This window comes from Poecilia mexicana, unplaced genomic scaffold, assembly GCF_051168715.1.
Source record: "Poecilia mexicana isolate PSO_F unplaced genomic scaffold, ASM5116871v1 scaffold_7, whole genome shotgun sequence".
NCBI lineage: Eukaryota > Metazoa > Chordata > Actinopteri > Cyprinodontiformes > Poeciliidae > Poecilia > Poecilia mexicana.
Window position 1 is genome coordinate 766370 of NW_028263376.1, and position 17828 is coordinate 784197.

A 17828-nucleotide genomic window follows, 5' to 3' on the forward strand; every position below is an offset into this window, starting at 1 on the left:
AAAACCATGTTTGGGATTTGTGAAACATTTTTCTGATTTGTGAAAACTCAATAAAGTTCGATTTTCACCACTTTTTTGCATCTGGATCATACTAGAACTGCTCCAGTTCCTAAAATACAACTCATAGACGCTTCAAACTTGGACTAGATTATTCTGCTCTAATAGCAGAATATTTAGAGCCATGTTTGTGATTTTGTGAAACCTTTTTTTGATTTGTGAGACTTCAAAAAAGGGTGATTTCACCACTTCTTTTGCATTTGGATCACCATAGATCTGCTCTAATTAAAAAACTACTACACCTAGACACTTTAAACCTGGACTAGATTAGTCTCTTCTTAAATATGGATATTTAAAACCATGTTTGGGATTTGTGAAACTTTTATCTGATTTGTGAAACTTCAAAAAAAGGGCAACTTTTGCCCTTTTTTCGGTTTCGATCACACAAGATCTGCTCTAATTCCAAAACTACAACACCTAGAATTTTCAAACCTGGGCTAGATTATTCTGCTCTAATAGCAGAATATATAGAACCATGTTTGTGATTTGTGAAACTTTTATCTGATTTGTGAAACTTCAGTGAAGGGCGATTTTACCACTTTTTTGCATCTGGGTTGCACTAGAATTGGTCCAGCTCCAAATCTACAACACCTTGTCTCTCCAAACTTGGACTGGATTATTCTGCTCTAATAGCAGAATATTTGAAACCATGTTTGGGATTTGTGAAGCCTTACAAGTAGAAAGGCTTTGTGAAACTTCAGCGCAGCCCAGCGACGGCACAGATTGTTGCAGGATAAATTGGATTATTCAAACAAATCACTGTCACACTGTAATTATGACTTGTAATGTAGAGAGATGCACAAATGTCTTTTACTTTGGTTTGACACTAACATTAGAATATAGGCTCATAGATTCACTCATATTGTTTATTCTCTTGCTTATAAATGCGAAATGAGTTCTGTTTTAGTAACCAGGACAATAAAATTAACTATTTAGTGACAAATGAGGGCGACAAAACTAAAGTATCATCCAGGATTAAAGAAACCAGGTTACATATGATCTTTAGTTTACTGGGGATATTTAGGAGCAGAGAAAATTATTTCTCCTGGTTCTGCTTTTCTTGTTCCACTTAAATGTTTCAGCAAATTTTAATAAAGATAACTTAAGAAAAGATCATGTAGTTTTCAAATAACTATTTTGTTTATTAAGAGGAAAAGCTATCCAAACCAACCTAAGATGTCAAACACTACAATTTTAATATTCCTTGAAGTAAGCTGTGAAACCCAGATGATGATGTCATGGAAAAATCAAAAAGGATCAGGCAAGACATCAGGAAGACATCTGTGGTTCTGCACAGGTCTGGATCATCCCTGTACAACTTCCACGTATCAGAATAAGCAACATGAATTAAATTGTTTTATGCAACTATAAAACCCACACTGTAAAAAAAAACGGCCTCAATTTACAGTAAAAAACTGGCAGCTGTGGTTGCCAGAATTTTACCGTCTTTATACGGTAAGATTCTGGCAAATAAGTTTACCGTCTTTATACAGTAAAATTCTGGCAACCAAAACTGCCAGTTTTTTACCGTGTTTTCAAAATACGGTAACATACTGGCAACCAAAACTGCCAGTTTTTTTAACGTATTCTGAAATCACGGTAAAATTATGGCAACCAAAACTGCCAGTATTTTACCGTATTTTGGAAATGCAGTATTTTACCGTTTTCTAAGAATAAGGTAAAATTCTGGCAACCAAAACTGCCAGTTTTTTATCGTATTTTGAAATTGCAGTATTTTACCGTATTTTAAAATGCAATATTTTACAGTTTTTTTAAGAATATGGTAAAATTCTGGCAACCAAAACTACCCGTATTTTACTGTATTTTTATAATACAGTAAAATACCGTATTTCCTAAAATATGGTAAAATAAAAAATTAAAATGTGGATTTGCTGTAGTAAATACGGTCATACAGCCTGAGGAATATACATAATTGGAAAAACATGGCCAGACTGTATGACATATTGACATTTTATTGTAAATAAACCAAAAACTTTATGGTAAATTACCGGTCGCTGTTCTTACCAGAATTTTACCATAAAAATTACAGTGCAACACACAAAGAAGTGTAACTTGTCAGCATTTCTATACAGAAAGTTATAAAGAAAATTTATTCAAATTAAACAAAAAATACAGATTACGAGTAATCCACTTAAAGAAACAATTTCTATTTAAAAATTCAGTTAAAAAAAGAACCAATTCTATTTTCTGTCCAGTTTCCTCACGGTATTACTGAGATCTGGAAAACAAAACAACAACAAAAAACAGCATGTGTCCATATAAGAGATAACCTATTGTAGAAGAAAAACCGGTGATAAAATGATTCTTGTTCTGGGTTGAGAGTAACAAGTCACTGAGTTCAGACTTTGCTCAAGATGGTTGTAGTCTTCCCAGTCACAGGTTGAAATTGAGACTCACATGTTGTCAATCAGATGTTTCCTCTCTGCTGGAAAACAAACAAAGCAAAAGTTAGAAAGATGCACTACATGAACATCATATAAATGCACCATTCGCTTAAATGTTTGTTTCACCTTTGTTGACTTGCATATGGAGACTGGTGGAGTCAACCAGGCGGTGTGATCATTTCTGACTGAAAAGTCAGTAGTTCTTAAACCTTTGTTTGTTGTCGACAAGTGTTTATACAAAGCTCCGTCTTGGAGCAGCAATCCTTTTCTTCTTTTTTCAAATGTATGTCCCCAAACAGAGAGAACCCTTGTAACATGTTAAACAATCTTACGTCCAACTTTCAATACACAAATTGACTTTAAAAGTTAAATATAACTGTTTTAGGCAATTTATGAGATGGATACTAACCATTTATCTGAGTCTCATGAAGCCTAATAAGTTGTCTTCAACCATTTATGTAAGTTACAATTCCTGCAAGCTAGCAAAAACAAAGCTGTAAATGTGTACACGTTTCATACAGGCAAACACATAGATACACCAGAGACAATTTATGCTATGTTAGATTTTCTCAGTCACTTTTGGTGCATTTCTCAAGTCATTGTTGGCATTTACAAAACAGTAAGCGCATTTCTCAAAACAATTTGCAGAAACAGCAAAAATAGCATTTGTTTGCTTGAAAAATCCTTAGTTCAGCTCTCAAAATTCTGTCAGTTAACATATCAGTGACTCAAAATAATAAGTTATAGTTTCTCTATGTACAGATAAGACAGTCAAATTGATTAGTCATAGGAAGAGACTACAAAATTCACATTTACGCTAATTTAATTAGCCATGGCATGTAATTTATTACATGCCATGGTGATTAAGAAAGAAAAAGACAGAAATGCAGAGAACAAAAAAAGGTAGCAAAGGAACCATAGGACAATCTCCTCATGGAAAACTGTACAGTGCTGTAGAAATTACATAATTACATTACATTTTAATTTCCATCATCATGCTGACAAAGGTTCCTCAGTGGGGTTAAGTAATGAACAGTAGTGTGGGAGGACCTCCATCAGCGTCATGTTGTGGGTTGCAGCCATATCCTGATGTTGGACTGATGGAAACTGGCAGATGTCCTCTTCAGCCTCTCAGCCTCTTCTGACTCTTCTTCTGCTTTCCTCCCAACTATTTCCTCCTCAGCCTCACTCCTCTTCTTCTCTCTGGATGTTCACTCTGTCCAGATACTTGTTCATCAGTTCTCAGAAATGTAACATTGTGTTGTGTTCTGGCTATATATTGTTGCCAACTGATGGTTCACAAGATGCACCTTCAATCTGTTTTCAGAAAACTGGTTGATCGTTGGTTGAGCTAATGGTTCATACATTGACCTGTTAGAGAAACTCAGGACTCACTTGGGACCAATTTACCAATTCAGGACAGATTTAGAAAATAATCGAATATAAATTAATTAAAATATGATTGACATTATGACAACTTTAAGACTTATGCATGTTAAGACTTACACAATGAACTTAGCTGTTTTGGAAGTTGAGAATTCAACACAGACACGTTTAACATATTTTGATCAACATTATTAAAGCAAATTACAACGGGGGAAAAGCAGAGAAGTGTACATAATCAGTTACATGATGTACAAAAGCAAAACTTGCAAAAGGAATGAGAAACTCATTTGTTGATGTGCAGTAGTGACAGAGTAATTTGAAGATTGAACAGATAGTTTTAAGAATTTCAATTCTGTTCTGAGAAATGCACCCAAACTGAGAAAAACTGTCAAATATTAATATTTAAATTTCCTTATCTTAAAACCCTTCAACTGTCATGGACCCTGTGTCTTTAGTGCAAGTATTTTGGGGGTGAGAGTCAAGAGGTCAAAGGAAAATATTAAATATTAGCTCTGATACCAAGCTTTATACTTCCAAGTATTACCAAAGTATTGAAACAAAAGCTAACGTGTTCTTCACAGATTTAACTTGCATGCATGAACATTTCACACTCAAATTCAAATTAATTACTGAACCAAACTTGAAAAAGTTGCTTCTGCCATTAACTATAACTTTAAGCACATGCAGTTTAAAGTAGACCAGAAATATAATCTATGCAGTCGTTCCTACAGAAACATTAATGGAAGTGTTGCGTCTGGGAAAATTAAATGTTCTATATAGTAAAAATATCTAGCTGCAGTGCATGTACATAAACAGCATGGCTCAGAAATTACACATTTCTTTATCAGTTGGTTAAAGTTAGCTAACTTCAGTTAAAACCGTGAAAGGGGCTCACCTGTGATGCAGAGATGTGTTGTCCTTCTCCTCCTCCTGAACGCACAAAAATAGCAGAAACTTGATTTCAAAGACAGTAGCCGCATCCTGACAAGGACCAGGCCTACTGGGCTCTCAGCACCCTGAGCTAGCACCTGCTAGTTAGCAGCCTTAGCTAGGGCACTGTGACTTTACTGTGTTGAGTTCAGGACACCACAGTATCCTGAGCCACGCTCAACTACAGGAACAGAGTTAAAAGAATCTTGCTGCTGATGCTGAAGGATCAAGCAGCAATACAAACTAGATAATTATTTGTTTACATGACAAATAACTGTCTCCATTTATTGTAAACCCTGTTATTTATCACAATAACAAAATAAAAAACTCTCTAGACTATTCTCTACTAATAGCACAATATTTAAAACCAAGTGTGGGATTTGTGAAACTTCAATGAAGGGCGACTTCACAACTTTTATGATTTTGGATAACACTAGAATTGTTCTTTATTGAAGTTTCACAAATCAGATAAAGGTTTCACAAATCCCACACTTGGTTTTAAATATTCTGATATGAGTTGAGAATAATCTAGTCCATATTTGAAGAGTCTAGGTGTTGTAGTTTTTTAGCTAGAGTAAATTAAAGATGCTGATGGTAGTGAAAAATTAGGTGGAATTGCCCTTTAGCCATTTCCCAAATTGGAAGCAGCAATTGGAAACCAACTTCAGCTTCATCCAAGCAAGAGGCGCTAACATACAGTTCTCTTAATGTACAAGAAATCTATGGTTGGCATAAAATTAATCTCAAATGCATAATTTAATCAAATACTCTCATAAATGATGGTGGCGTTGGCTGTAGGAGTTTGCTTTGCAAATGGTGGGTTGCCAGATATCAATCTGGTCTACTGTTGAGATTTCAGTTTGGTGTATTAAAGGCATTATTAAAAAAGAAACCAAAATATCACACCAGCATTCTGTTCTTTGTAAAAATTACTTTTGCAGTCTCGTTTATGGTTTTACATTGTAGATATAAATATCAGCAAAATTTGTAATTTTGGCTGATTAGTACTGATAAGTTTAGGGTAATTAACTGCTGGCAATATTACAATATTTTTTTATGAACTTTACAATTACTTATATTTTTACAATATATTTCTGTATTTTCTACATTCATGACTGTCAAAATTACTTAAGATATATGTTTATTGAGTTATGACAATTCCACATATTTTCTACGGTAGAATAATGCTTTGAATATTACAGTCAGTAACTGTTGGTATTTTACCATTTTTTATCATAGATTTACGGATTTTTTTCGCAGTGTCGACTTACTGTAATTCATGTATTTTCTACGGTAACACAATGTTTTGGATATTACGGTCAGTAACCGTTGGTATTTCACAATTTTCTTACCGTAAATTTACAGAGTTTTTTTGTGTGTGGACTTACGGTAATTCCATGAATTTTCTACGGTAATGAAATGTTTTTGGATATGACGGTCAAAAACTGTTGGTCTTTTACTGTTTGTTACCGTAAATTTACTGACTTTCTTTGCAGTTTCGACTTACGGTAGTTCCATGTAATTTCTACGGTAATGGAATGTTTTTGGACATGAAGGTCAAAACCTGTTGGTCTTTTACCGTTTTTTACCATAAATTTACTGACTTTTTTACAGTGCAGAGAAAACCCAAAGTATGAGCATCGGACTTTATAAAGATACTGGAGGAAGCTGCTGAGTGTCCTGTACAAAAAATGTGCTAAAAGGTCAAAAGAAGAAACTATCCCAACAAAAGTAAAATCAAAAAACCTAATTTTGATAAGCAACAGTCAGGAACAGAAATTATATTTATCATATTCTAATCAAATCCTGAAGCAGCATTTCAAGACAGCTAGAACATCATCACTTGGACAAGTTTGGGTTTTCTGAATTCAAAATTCAAAATATTTCAAATTACAAACTATTTCATTGATGCCAAAGGGAAATTAAATAAACAAATTTAATAATAAATTAAGCATAAAGGCCCTTGCCTTGTTTTACAGTGTATGTAAACCATACACTGTAAAAAAGTGTATGTAAAACACTGTACAACAAAAATTATGTATTTATAATTCACATATAAGGTGTAAGGAAACTGTATTCAGGTCTTTGTTGTAATTAAGTTTTTTGTTTATAAATCTTTAGACTTCTGTGTACAGAAGTATTTAAGATTTATAGCCAAGAAGTGTCGCCGCTCAAGGACAAATGTCCTTAATTTTTGTATTAAGTTTATAGTTTCTTCCATATTTACTGTGTGATAACACATTACTGTTCAAAGTAAGCTGAACTCCAACATACACACACCAAACTGAAGAGGGAACAAATTCACTGTTTTACTCTCAAATTATTGTTCTGTTAACATGTGCTCTGTTGTGTTTAGTTAAAAAAAATTCCTTTATAGACATGCACTGAAAAAATGACTAGCTGGTGTTAAGGAAGAAAATCTAAAATAGTTAACTTTGGTAAAAGTTTGGCTCTCTCTCTTCCTTTAGATCCCAGGTCCTCTCGGCAGGCCACGTGTAGCCACAAGGAAAACAACAATGCGTGTTGACGTCACAGAATTACAGAATTTAATCCAATATAAGACAATGCATAAACTTAAAAGTAAGACAATGCACAAACTTACACCAGAAACTGCAGAACAACGGAGACATACATTCATTTACCTCACAGACTGACATCTTTGGAGAGTTGCAAGAGCAAATCTAATGTGTTACTTCTGTGTAGAAAGTTTTATAGTAAAAGGCGTATTCCTATCTTTAATTTATTCAAATAAGGCGTATCTTTGCTCATCCAACCAGGAGCTATCTCTGACCCTCTATCTGAAGCCTAAAACCCCTGCCGTGTTTACGGCCTTTCACAGATGAGTGTGAAAAGCTACAACTTCCACTGTATTGTTTTCCCACAGACAAAAGGCAGTTCAAACGATCCTAGCAAACCATCTGCTGTAACTACAGGTAAAATAAAGGTCAAAGAGCCAGAATACATTACTAATTTCAAAACCACAATTAGGCCATTTGAATCAAGACATGCTAAGTTTTAAAACTAGCTTATTTTAAATTTATTTTCTTAACACTGGCCAGATATTCAAAAGTCTAATCATTTTCTTATCAGTGAACTGACTATAACTAAACACTACCAAGTCATGACAACGACAACACTCTTTAGTGGAGACGTTTTTACAGCAAGAAATGCAAATTATTTTCAAAATTGAGGTTTTTTAAATTTCTTTAAAGCACAGAGTCTAAGATTGAAATATACTTCCATTATAAAACCCCAAACAGAGAGGTTTAAAGAAAGTCTTTAATTTTGAGACTGACTTTTAATTCCAAATAAATAAAAATAATTGCACACATTTAGAAATTATTTTTGCATAACAATGGGACATGTGATCTTCAGAGGACTACATTCTCCCTACATTTGCTCAGACTTCAGAGGTTGCTGCTGTACTTTGACTGCACCACTGAGCTGGAATGGTGCACAGTGGTGCACCACTGAGCTGGTGTCCCAGATTTGACATTGGGAATATCAAGTTTGGCATTCTCAAACTGTCATTGAATAAACCACTGATGCTGAGAGCAACTGACTTGCCATTTATCGAGACCAGTGCAAGCCTAAAATCATGTACAAATGAAAGCAGATCTGCTTTGATTTTCTGTCCTTGCCAACATGACAGATGACCTACAAAGATGGTGGAGTTAGCGCAGCCTCCCAGCCAGCAATTTACATTGGCTGTGACCTCTGGGTTATTGCAGCTGACAGTGTTTTTAGGATAGTGTATAAAAAGTGATAAAATGCTTAGAAGAAATGTGGTGTTGAAAACAGTTTTACAACTTCACAAATCATTCTATGACAGTCACTTTCAAAGAAAGAGTTTAGTCAGGTTAAAGGTGGCGTGTACAGATAATCTCGCCTTTAAGATTCTCCAAAGAGCTGAGAATACAAGTGTGATGGCTGCATTTACAGCCACACAAATGTGGCTACACACACACTACACACAATAGTTTAGTCAATCTTATCATACTTATATTTTGTTTCTTTAAATCTAGGATTTCATTTGTAGAATAACTGGGTTTTGTTTAGAATGCAACACATCATAAGACTGTATTCTAGAATAAGTGCGCACATTTTAGTTTACACTATTATGTTTTGGTTGATTTAATCTTTGTTTTGAGTTACCTCAGTGTTGGCTGCTCCAGTCCTTCAGGGGAACAAAGAGGTGGAGCAAGCCTACTGAGACTGCAAATTGGTTCATAACACTATGGTGGCTTCAGTTAGGTTTTTGTGTGTTCTTCCTTTTGTGTCTTCTATGTGGCCAGTATTTAGGTTTCCCCTTTGTCTCATTTAGGTAGGTCTGTTTGTTTGAGTCAGTCTGAGTTGAATTGTGTTACTTTCACCTCTTTTATGGGCCCAAATTGATCATTTTTCATTATTTTCCCAAGTTTTTGTTTTGAATTAAATAAAAAAACAATTATTTTTGAATTTAAACCTGTGCCTGGCTCTCCTTTGACTGCTCGGTCCATCACAACAAGGCTGGAACGTGTAGAGAATGTCAGCCTTCGAATCACGTCCAGAGGTTTAACTATCCATTTACTCTGAGACTATATAAATGAGAGAAAATTTCACCAGATTGATTGAGCAATTTGTACAATAATGCGTTAACAAGATATTTTTCAGATGGAAAACGTGTCAATAGAACATGGCTGATGTTGGGCTGACTTCCTCTGAGATGCAAAGCCTTGAGAGTAAGATCAAGGATGACAAACGTTCGGATAATAAAAAAATAAAGAAATCATAGGTCACATCGCTGCCTACTTTTGTTCTCGGCAAGCTGCCAAAGACGTTGATGTGGGCACTGTCCCTCCTCCATAGTGATAATTATGCAGCCAGCCACTGCTGATTAAAAGATCTAGTCTGCAAACTTGGTGTTTAGCATCTCCCAACAAATTCCAGCACTTTAAATCTTCTCTTCCAGTGCATGAGATATCACTTCAATCCAAAATACTCTGTCACTGGCAGCAAGCAAATACAGTAACATGCAGGGAAACATCGTTTTGCTTTTTATTCTTTGTCAGAATGAAGGTGTAACTGTAGCACTGGATGTTTTATTCAGCAGCAAAGTATCGTGTTGACAGATGTAGCCTAAGCGGAAGCACAAATATAAAACTGTGACAGCAGAAATTAGGGCTTCCTCTGTCTGCAGCAAGGAATAATGGGAATGTTATTCTAATATTAAAATATGATCCACTGTAACAAAGAGTCTGATGGGAAACTTCTGTAACAACACTGAAACCTTGGAGCTACTGAGAGTTACACTAATCCGTCCTTCCTCGGTCTAACACCAATTTTCAGTTTTCACATATTTATTGTGATCCAACGACTAAAACACAACAAAAAAATATGTACAGCAGCTGTTTTACATTTTTTATTATTTTTAAAGGGTAGTTTTTCAAATGTCAAGGTATCGAATTATTCAAACAATTTTTGTTATTTCATTAAACCAAATGTTAGGTTTTCTAATTAGTTTAATATCAAAGGGTTTTGTTAATAACTTTAAAAAACAAAACTATTTTTACCAAAGCTAACGTTAGCCTTTTACATGATAATAGCTAATGCGTTAAGCTAGTGCTAGTCATATTTTAGAAAGCTAACTGCAGCACATTCACACTTTAAGCAGAGCAATGTTCATACAGCCAATATAGAAAGGCATTATTGAATTTACTGTTGTATGAAAATAATTAAGTATGAATTTTTATATCTAAACAATTATGTGAGATTTTTTTATTTATTATTATTATTATTATTATATATTTGGTCTTTTTTATGCAGTTTCAATAAATAATCATCACTCCCATGGCATCAGTCCATATACCTCAGGACTTTGCAAAATAACTAAAGTCATGTTGTTTTTAACTGTTCAAGCTACTGATCCCCAGTCGTCATCGCAATATTGTTTTTTGCAATACTGCAATCTCTAAGGATTGCATGCAATATTTGCTAGGCTATCTTGAATCCTGTCTATTTAAACTCTGCTTACCAATAATATGTTTGCTGAATTTGCAGTTAATTTATGTCCACAATTGATCTTGATTTTAGTGACAGATGCAAAAGTTCAGAGCCACCTGTGACATTATGGTGTTGGAAAAGAAACATTATTAAAGAAAATGAGCTCAACTGCAACCACCATCACAAAATTAAATAACATAAATAGCTCTATTTTCATCCAGCAGTGTTAAGAACCAGGGCCGTGCAGAGACCACTAAAAGGGCAGGTGCTCAAAATAAAAAAAAGGGCACATCTTACCGCATTCTAGGACAGAATATTAACAAAGCCACACAGCTTTCAGAGTTTAATAAACAATGATAAATTACAAAATTGTGAAATATACAATCAAAGCTATACAGTTGTATGCTCTATACAGAGCATACAACTATGCATATGTAAGATATTTTATTAGTAATTTCTTTCTGCAGGTCTATTTTGTTATAGGAAAGTATTGCAATATTCAAACCCACAATTTAGCAAGATATCAGCTGGTGGTCTAGCTCTGATTTACATATTTTGTCTTTACAGAATTACATTATTAAAAATATAAACAAGGGCACAATGCAACCTTTTACTGGACAGATCTATAAAAAAAAGAGCTGCCTGTTTGCTGCAGTGGAGATGAAGATGGTCCATTCAGGAAAGCAGAGCTGCATCAAACTTTAAGGTGGAACTGCAGAAAAAAAAAACAAAAGCAAAAATTGAATTGTTAATGCATGTCACTGTGGGGAAAGCCTACTGAGTTTTACTTAAAACTTTTTTAAACATTTAAATCACACATTTGTCTCATGAAGGGAATTTTTTTTGCAAAACAAACTTATTTGTGCATGACTCAAAGTTTTGCTTGTGATTCTCACATGACGTCATGGGGAGGGCCTAAATTCACAACAAAATATTTCTGATGTGTGCAAATAAAAGTTTATGTTTGGCAATAACTTTTAAAGTTCAGAAGACAAAAATTAGTTATTTAATTTAAAAAAAAGTTTTTTAAACAAAACAATTTGTTTTTAGAAAAATAAATCATTACAATTCCAAAGGTTTTGATTACAATTTTATTTTACTTATCTGAGGTTAGTTTATTTTGTCCCATTGAATAATTGGGGAAAAAATTTAACTTTATACTCTGCGAACCAGACCCTAAACTTAAAGTCTGGGTTGAGTTTTTTCCCCTTCATTAATGACATACATTATATCTATCATGGTAATTCAGGGTGAGTTATTTTTAATTCTAAATGAATATCCTTGTTGGACTTTTATGTAAGTGCTATTCTTCTTAAAGATACATTTACCTAACGCCAGAATAAATGCAATGTACATTATGCAGCAAAGGAAATTAGAAGATCTGACATATCCATTATGGAGATGATAAGTTTTGGACGGGCGATGTGCCTCGTACACAGGGAAGAAGCTTTTTAGTTATCTAGCTTCTAGCAAAGTCTTTAGCTAGCAGCTAGCTAATAGCACAACAACAGCAGCCTAATGTCTGTATGATAAAAATACTGAATCGATAGATAAGAACAGTTTTTCCTCACCTGGTTGTCTCCTCCCGCTCAGTAGTTCTTCAAAGTAAGCCAGACACAGAGGCCTGTCAGTGTCTGTTGTATTTCATTACCTCTCTGCTTAAACCGCGACTCCGTGCTGAAGCAGAAACGATACTTTCAACGTTCTCCGTCATCTGACAAGTAGCAAGTCTACTCCACTTTATTCACCAAAAACGTTTTTTTAATATATATATATATATAATTCACCAAAAACTTTTCTGTAATCTGGAACGTTCGCTACGTTAAGCTCCAGTTAGCCGCCTTATCTCACTGTGCGAGAAGCAACTGCGTCATGCGTCACGGGCAAAAGGTCAAAGGTAACAAGGTGACCGGAAGGCTTATTATGTTGTACAAAAAACCAAAACAAAACAAACAAATAATTTTAGTACATGTTATGTGTCAGAAGAGGGCTTTGAAAATAATAATACCAAAAAAATAAATAAAAATTGACCAAAAGGGCACTTTGGGGCAAGGAGCAAAAAGGGCAGGTGCTCAAGCACCCCCAGCCCCCCTCTGCACGTGCCTGCTGCGGAGACTCCACAGTTACGTGGCAATAGATAGATAACTATATTTAAAAGATGTCATACGGTTCAACAAGGAGAGCATAAATAAAGTGATGTGTTACAGATCGCTACAGGCTGGTTTATTTGGACTGGAAGGTTTTTTCTCTCAGACAAAAGGATCTGACCACACCGTGCAGCTGAAACCCGGTCAGTCCGTACAGACGTTGTTACGGCTGCTGCTGGCAAAGTAGTGAAGAGGCTGACTGGAAGCGCCCTTACCTTCTCTGAGCAAGTGCGAGTAGATGATCCAGAGGAGAAGTAGGCAGCAGAGTGACGCCCCTCCACCTGCGGACAGCGTCTTGGCCCCAGACTGCATCCTACCCTGACAGCCGCTTCGGATTTATCCAAACTTTAAACGCCTGTAAGCGCCTCTCAGATGCCTATTTTCCAGTGGCGTCCCCAAAGCCTGACGTAGGCATCCATTTTGAGGGTATAATGGACGAGGGACTGATAATCCCCCCTTGCTTTTATTATTATTATTATTATTATTATTATTATTATTATTATATTAAATTCCCTCCGTCAGCCCCATATCCAGCAGGCTGCGCAAACAGGCGACAATGTTCCCAGATCTGGCCAAGTTTTGCTCAGCTGCGGCTCCAGAAACCTGGATTCACTGCAGAAAATGTTTAAAAAATTAAAAAGTGTGTGGATGAAGAGGGAGTGGGCAGCAGCAGAAGCCCCCTCGCAGTTTTTATTCCTCGCACAGAGATCCTGATGATGCTGGTAGTAAATTCAGCCGCTCAGCACCCCATGAACGCCGCTGTCACTTCTGCTCTTCGTCCTCCGAGCTGCGCACTACTCTTATTGTTATTCCCGACCAACTTCTGAATCCGCGCCTGGTTCTACACGGAGAGGAGCGCGTGAAGCCGGGGGGACATGACGAACATACCAAACAGCAGCGGAAACTTGTCAGAAAACGGGACACTCCGGTGCGCCATCTCTAAACTCCCCCGTTAAAATGAGAACAATCCGAAATGAGATCACTGAAACGCGGCCAAAAGCCGCAGGTGCGTCATTGCGTGGCCGCGTGCAGATCGGCGCAGTGAAATGTCACGACAAAATTTAAAAAAGAAAAAGAAAATATACATTAAAGAAGAAGAGGAGCAGCGAGGGTCTCACGCAGCTCACCCCCTGTGAATAAAACGCGCTGGGTCCAGGCGGTGCGGGGAAGTCGGGAGCTCTTGTCACCTGTATGAGCCTTTCTGTAGAAATCTGTGGAAATTTCCCAGTGATGAAGACTCGTTGCTTTGATTTGGAGGATAACGAAGCGCCTCGCAGTCAAGCTGGCTGTCTCATTATATTCCTAGCTGCTGCATTAGCATGCAGGCGGCATTGAGGAAGAGGACGAAGCGTTGGGTCTTTGCTGCTGAATTGAGTTCCAGTGCGTCCAAATGATAAGGGGACCATATTTCCAAGACTAAGGATTAAATCTGGGGACATTTTTCGCTGGACGATAAAGAAAAAGCAAATGTATCGAAATAAAATGAAGAAACTGGGACAGTTACAGCTTACATATTTATTCATATTTAAACATTAAAAATCAAATATAAAAGCAGGAATGTGTCTTTCCACATTAATAATATTACTATTAATAATAATAAAAGTAATATCAGCGATAGAAAACTAAAACTGGAAATATGTGGGGAAATTGTGCACACTTTGTAAGTGAGCATGCATACACAAAATTAACATAATTAGTATCCCTCTGTTAATGAACAAAAAGCCCACAATGGTAACTGAAGTAAATCGAAACTGACAAAATCAGTAAAAAATTGTTTACTTACAAACTGATGAAAGTCAGACACTGATTCAATTAAAATAATGGTAGCTAAACCCTATTAGCATTTTTGTGTCTGTGACCATAGAGCTGATGCACCTTTTGTCTCATCTTTCCCAGAGTCTTTGTGGTAAATCCCAGCTTCACTTTTTAATGATTTTCTTTCCTCCTTGGTCTCACATAAAGTCCTCCTTGACCTTGGAGTTCATCTTTACTTTCTGGACTTGTACTGGACTTTTAGTAACCATCTTGAATTTGTCAGTTTTCTTCGTGCGGCTGCAGCCAGGGAGATTGGCTCCAGTCCTGTGGACCTTAAATTTCAGAATAATCTGTGCAACTGTAGTCATTTTGGCCTGTCATTTTCTTCTTATGTTGAACATCACACAGTAAAAAATGCTGGGTTATTTTCATAACCCAATTTCTGGGTTGAAGCTGTTGGGTCATAGGTTGGGTTAGTTTGACCAAATATTGGGTCAAAATTCATAACTCATGCGTTGGGTCAGAAATTTATCGGAAGTCTACATCTTGCACACTTCTGTTGGGCCAGGAGTTGGGTGGGTAGATTTACCCAAACGGTTGGGTTAAAGATGAAACTTGGAAGAAGCCACGCCCCTCTTCACAAGCCTCCATTTTCAACATGACTGTGAACGTTGCATATCGGACTTCTCCTCTACTTTGAAATAAGACATGGTAAGTAAAAAGAAGATAACGTTTCAAGTGAATAGGATTTTATCAATAAATAGATGTATTTCAAACATGTTTGATATTTATTTTTATGGTTATTTAAAATGTTTATTATGGTAAGTTCCTCTGACAAAGAGCTTCGGTGTTGCTACAACACGGATGTTGGGGAAAAAGTAGATGAAGGGGAAGGGCACAATTTGTCAAGTAAATTAAATTCAGTTTTTAATATAACCTCAATCATATTTGTTCGTAACTTAACATAGTCAAATTTTTAAAAATCGATTTAGTTTTAAAAGAAAACGGTAGTTGACGGTTTGTCCCCTGATTTTTGCAATATGCGCGCGCATCCTCAGCGGGCTGAGGCTACGTGTTCGAACACCAGCAGTAATGGCGCAGGAGAGCGAGCAGAGCTTTAATAATGTGGGTATATTATGCTTGTTGAAAATAAAATAACTTTTGCAAAGTTATTAGGCGATAAATTAGTTGTGTAAACCTGAATTATGCGCTCGGTTTGTTAACATATAGCTTAATTACAAACATGCTCGGACGTTTTCGGACTTATCGCTCCCCTGCAACCGCCGGCTCGTCTCGCCCGCTCTGTCAGTTGACCGGGCGGAGCGGCTCGTTAAGCCGAGAGAGAACAACCGTCTCCCGGCACATTGCTTTCAAACTCCCGCTGGTTTTCGGCAACGAATTAAAAGCAAAACTAAGACAATATCTAATGTTAATGTTTACTCATTTTATTATTATTGTTACTATTAATTACAAATACATTTATTTAAAGTTGGTGCTGAAAGTTATTCAGCACTAAGTTTGTGTTAAGTTTTACTTCTAAATTAAATTATATGTGTCATTTTATTTTATTAAGTGCTATATTTATTTTTAGGAACATAAAATTACTCTGAACATTTGAAATTGCTGGCTAATTACAAGTTATTTGCAGTGGAGACAGCTATAAGATTTAAGTCAGTCATTCTTAAAGTTTGATTTGTGATTTTGTCTTTTCTGATAGATTTTGTAATTTTACATCCAGGATCTTCAGGAGAATTAAGCGAAACTCCTCGTTCTCAACGAAGACCTTCTGCATGACCAAGAACATGAGTCTGCTCCCTCAAGGTATTGAAGCTCAGAAGAAATGTTTTCTAAAATGTTTTCATGCTTTCTAGTTACTGCAACATTTTAACACTAACTTATGTTTGATACAGAAGATGATGTAGTCCTGCAGCTGCTGCCAGTTCTCCTCCCTGCTCCACCTTACTAATTTGGGAGAAGTTTCAGATCCATCAACCTGGAAATTCAGATGTTTTCATTGATATCCAGCCTGTAAGTCAACCTTCATCTCTGAATAATGCTCAAAGTGTTTAAATAAGTGCATCACATTCAATAGTGAGGTTTTGTGTTAAACTAGAATCAGTCAGAAATTAGTTTTTGAGAATGTATCCCTTTACCTTTAAATTCACTAAAGGCCTGTTTTTGTGCTTCTTTCTCTTGTTCTCAACAAAGATCTTTTGTACGGCCAAGAAGAGAAAGGAGCGGCCATCTTCTCAACAACATGAATTTTCTCCCTTAAGGTATTGAAGTTCAAGATATGTTTATAAACTGTTAACATTTAACATTTTAACACAAGCTTATGTTTGCCAGACAGACAAGATGATGTAGCCCTGCAGCTGCTGCCAGTGCTCCTCCCTACTTACACATTTGGGAGAAGAGTTTCAGATCCATCAACCTGGAAGTTCAGAAGGTTTCATTGATATCCAGCCTGTAAGTCAACATTCATCTCTGAATCATGCTCAAATTGTTTGCTGTTTATATAAGTTCATCACTAATGGCCTGTTTTTTCTGTTTTCTCTCTCCATCAGGTTGGGACAAACCTGGTGGTGCATCTACAAAATGTGACAACCTGTATGTCCTCATGCAGGGAGACAGGCAAAATGCTAAAGTGTCGTTAAAAATGCTCCTTGTTTAATGGCTGAAAGTTTAACTTGTAGTTTGCTTTAAAACAGACTTTTTTTCATTAAATGTTTTCTAATGTGGAGTAACAGATACTTCTGGAGTTGTAGCCAAATGAATTGAAGTGATTTAACTACTTATGTTTTGTAACTTTTGTAAATGAAATTGCTGGCTCTATATATGTATCATGTGGAAATAAAAGAAGCTTTAAATTCATATGTCTTTTAATCCTTTTTTTATATAGTGAAATTTAAAAATTTTTTAACCCAACTATAGTGGTATAATAACCCTTGTGTTGGGTTATGAATTTCAACCCAATTTGGGGTCAATTTAACCAATTTAAGCAAGTCAATTTAACCCAACGTTTGGTTAGTTGCCATGACCCAATGTGCTGGGTCAAACCCTCAACCCAACCCAGTTGGGTTAAAACAACCCAGCGTTGGGTCGGTCCATATTTGACCCAGCGCTGGGTTACGTATTGGGTTATTTTTAACCCAGCAGTTTTTACTGT

At 36.1% G+C, this 17828-nt stretch overlaps 1 long non-coding RNA gene across 3 annotated transcripts; it reads left to right on the top strand.

Moving 5' to 3' along the window:
* Positions 1-15951: 15951 nt before the first annotated feature.
* LOC148158210 (uncharacterized) lies at positions 15952-17533 on the top strand. Of its 3 annotated transcripts, none has more exons than XR_015763854.1 (5): positions 15952-16483; positions 16573-16690; positions 16871-16938; positions 17009-17128; positions 17227-17533. It is a non-coding gene; the product is annotated as an uncharacterized LOC148158210 (long non-coding RNA). The 3 variants fall into 3 exon arrangements; XR_015763855.1 differs by having other exon boundaries at positions 15953-16483; positions 17009-17108; XR_015763853.1 differs by having other exon boundaries at positions 15955-16483; positions 17013-17128.
* The last annotated feature ends 295 nt before the right edge of the window (positions 17534-17828 follow it).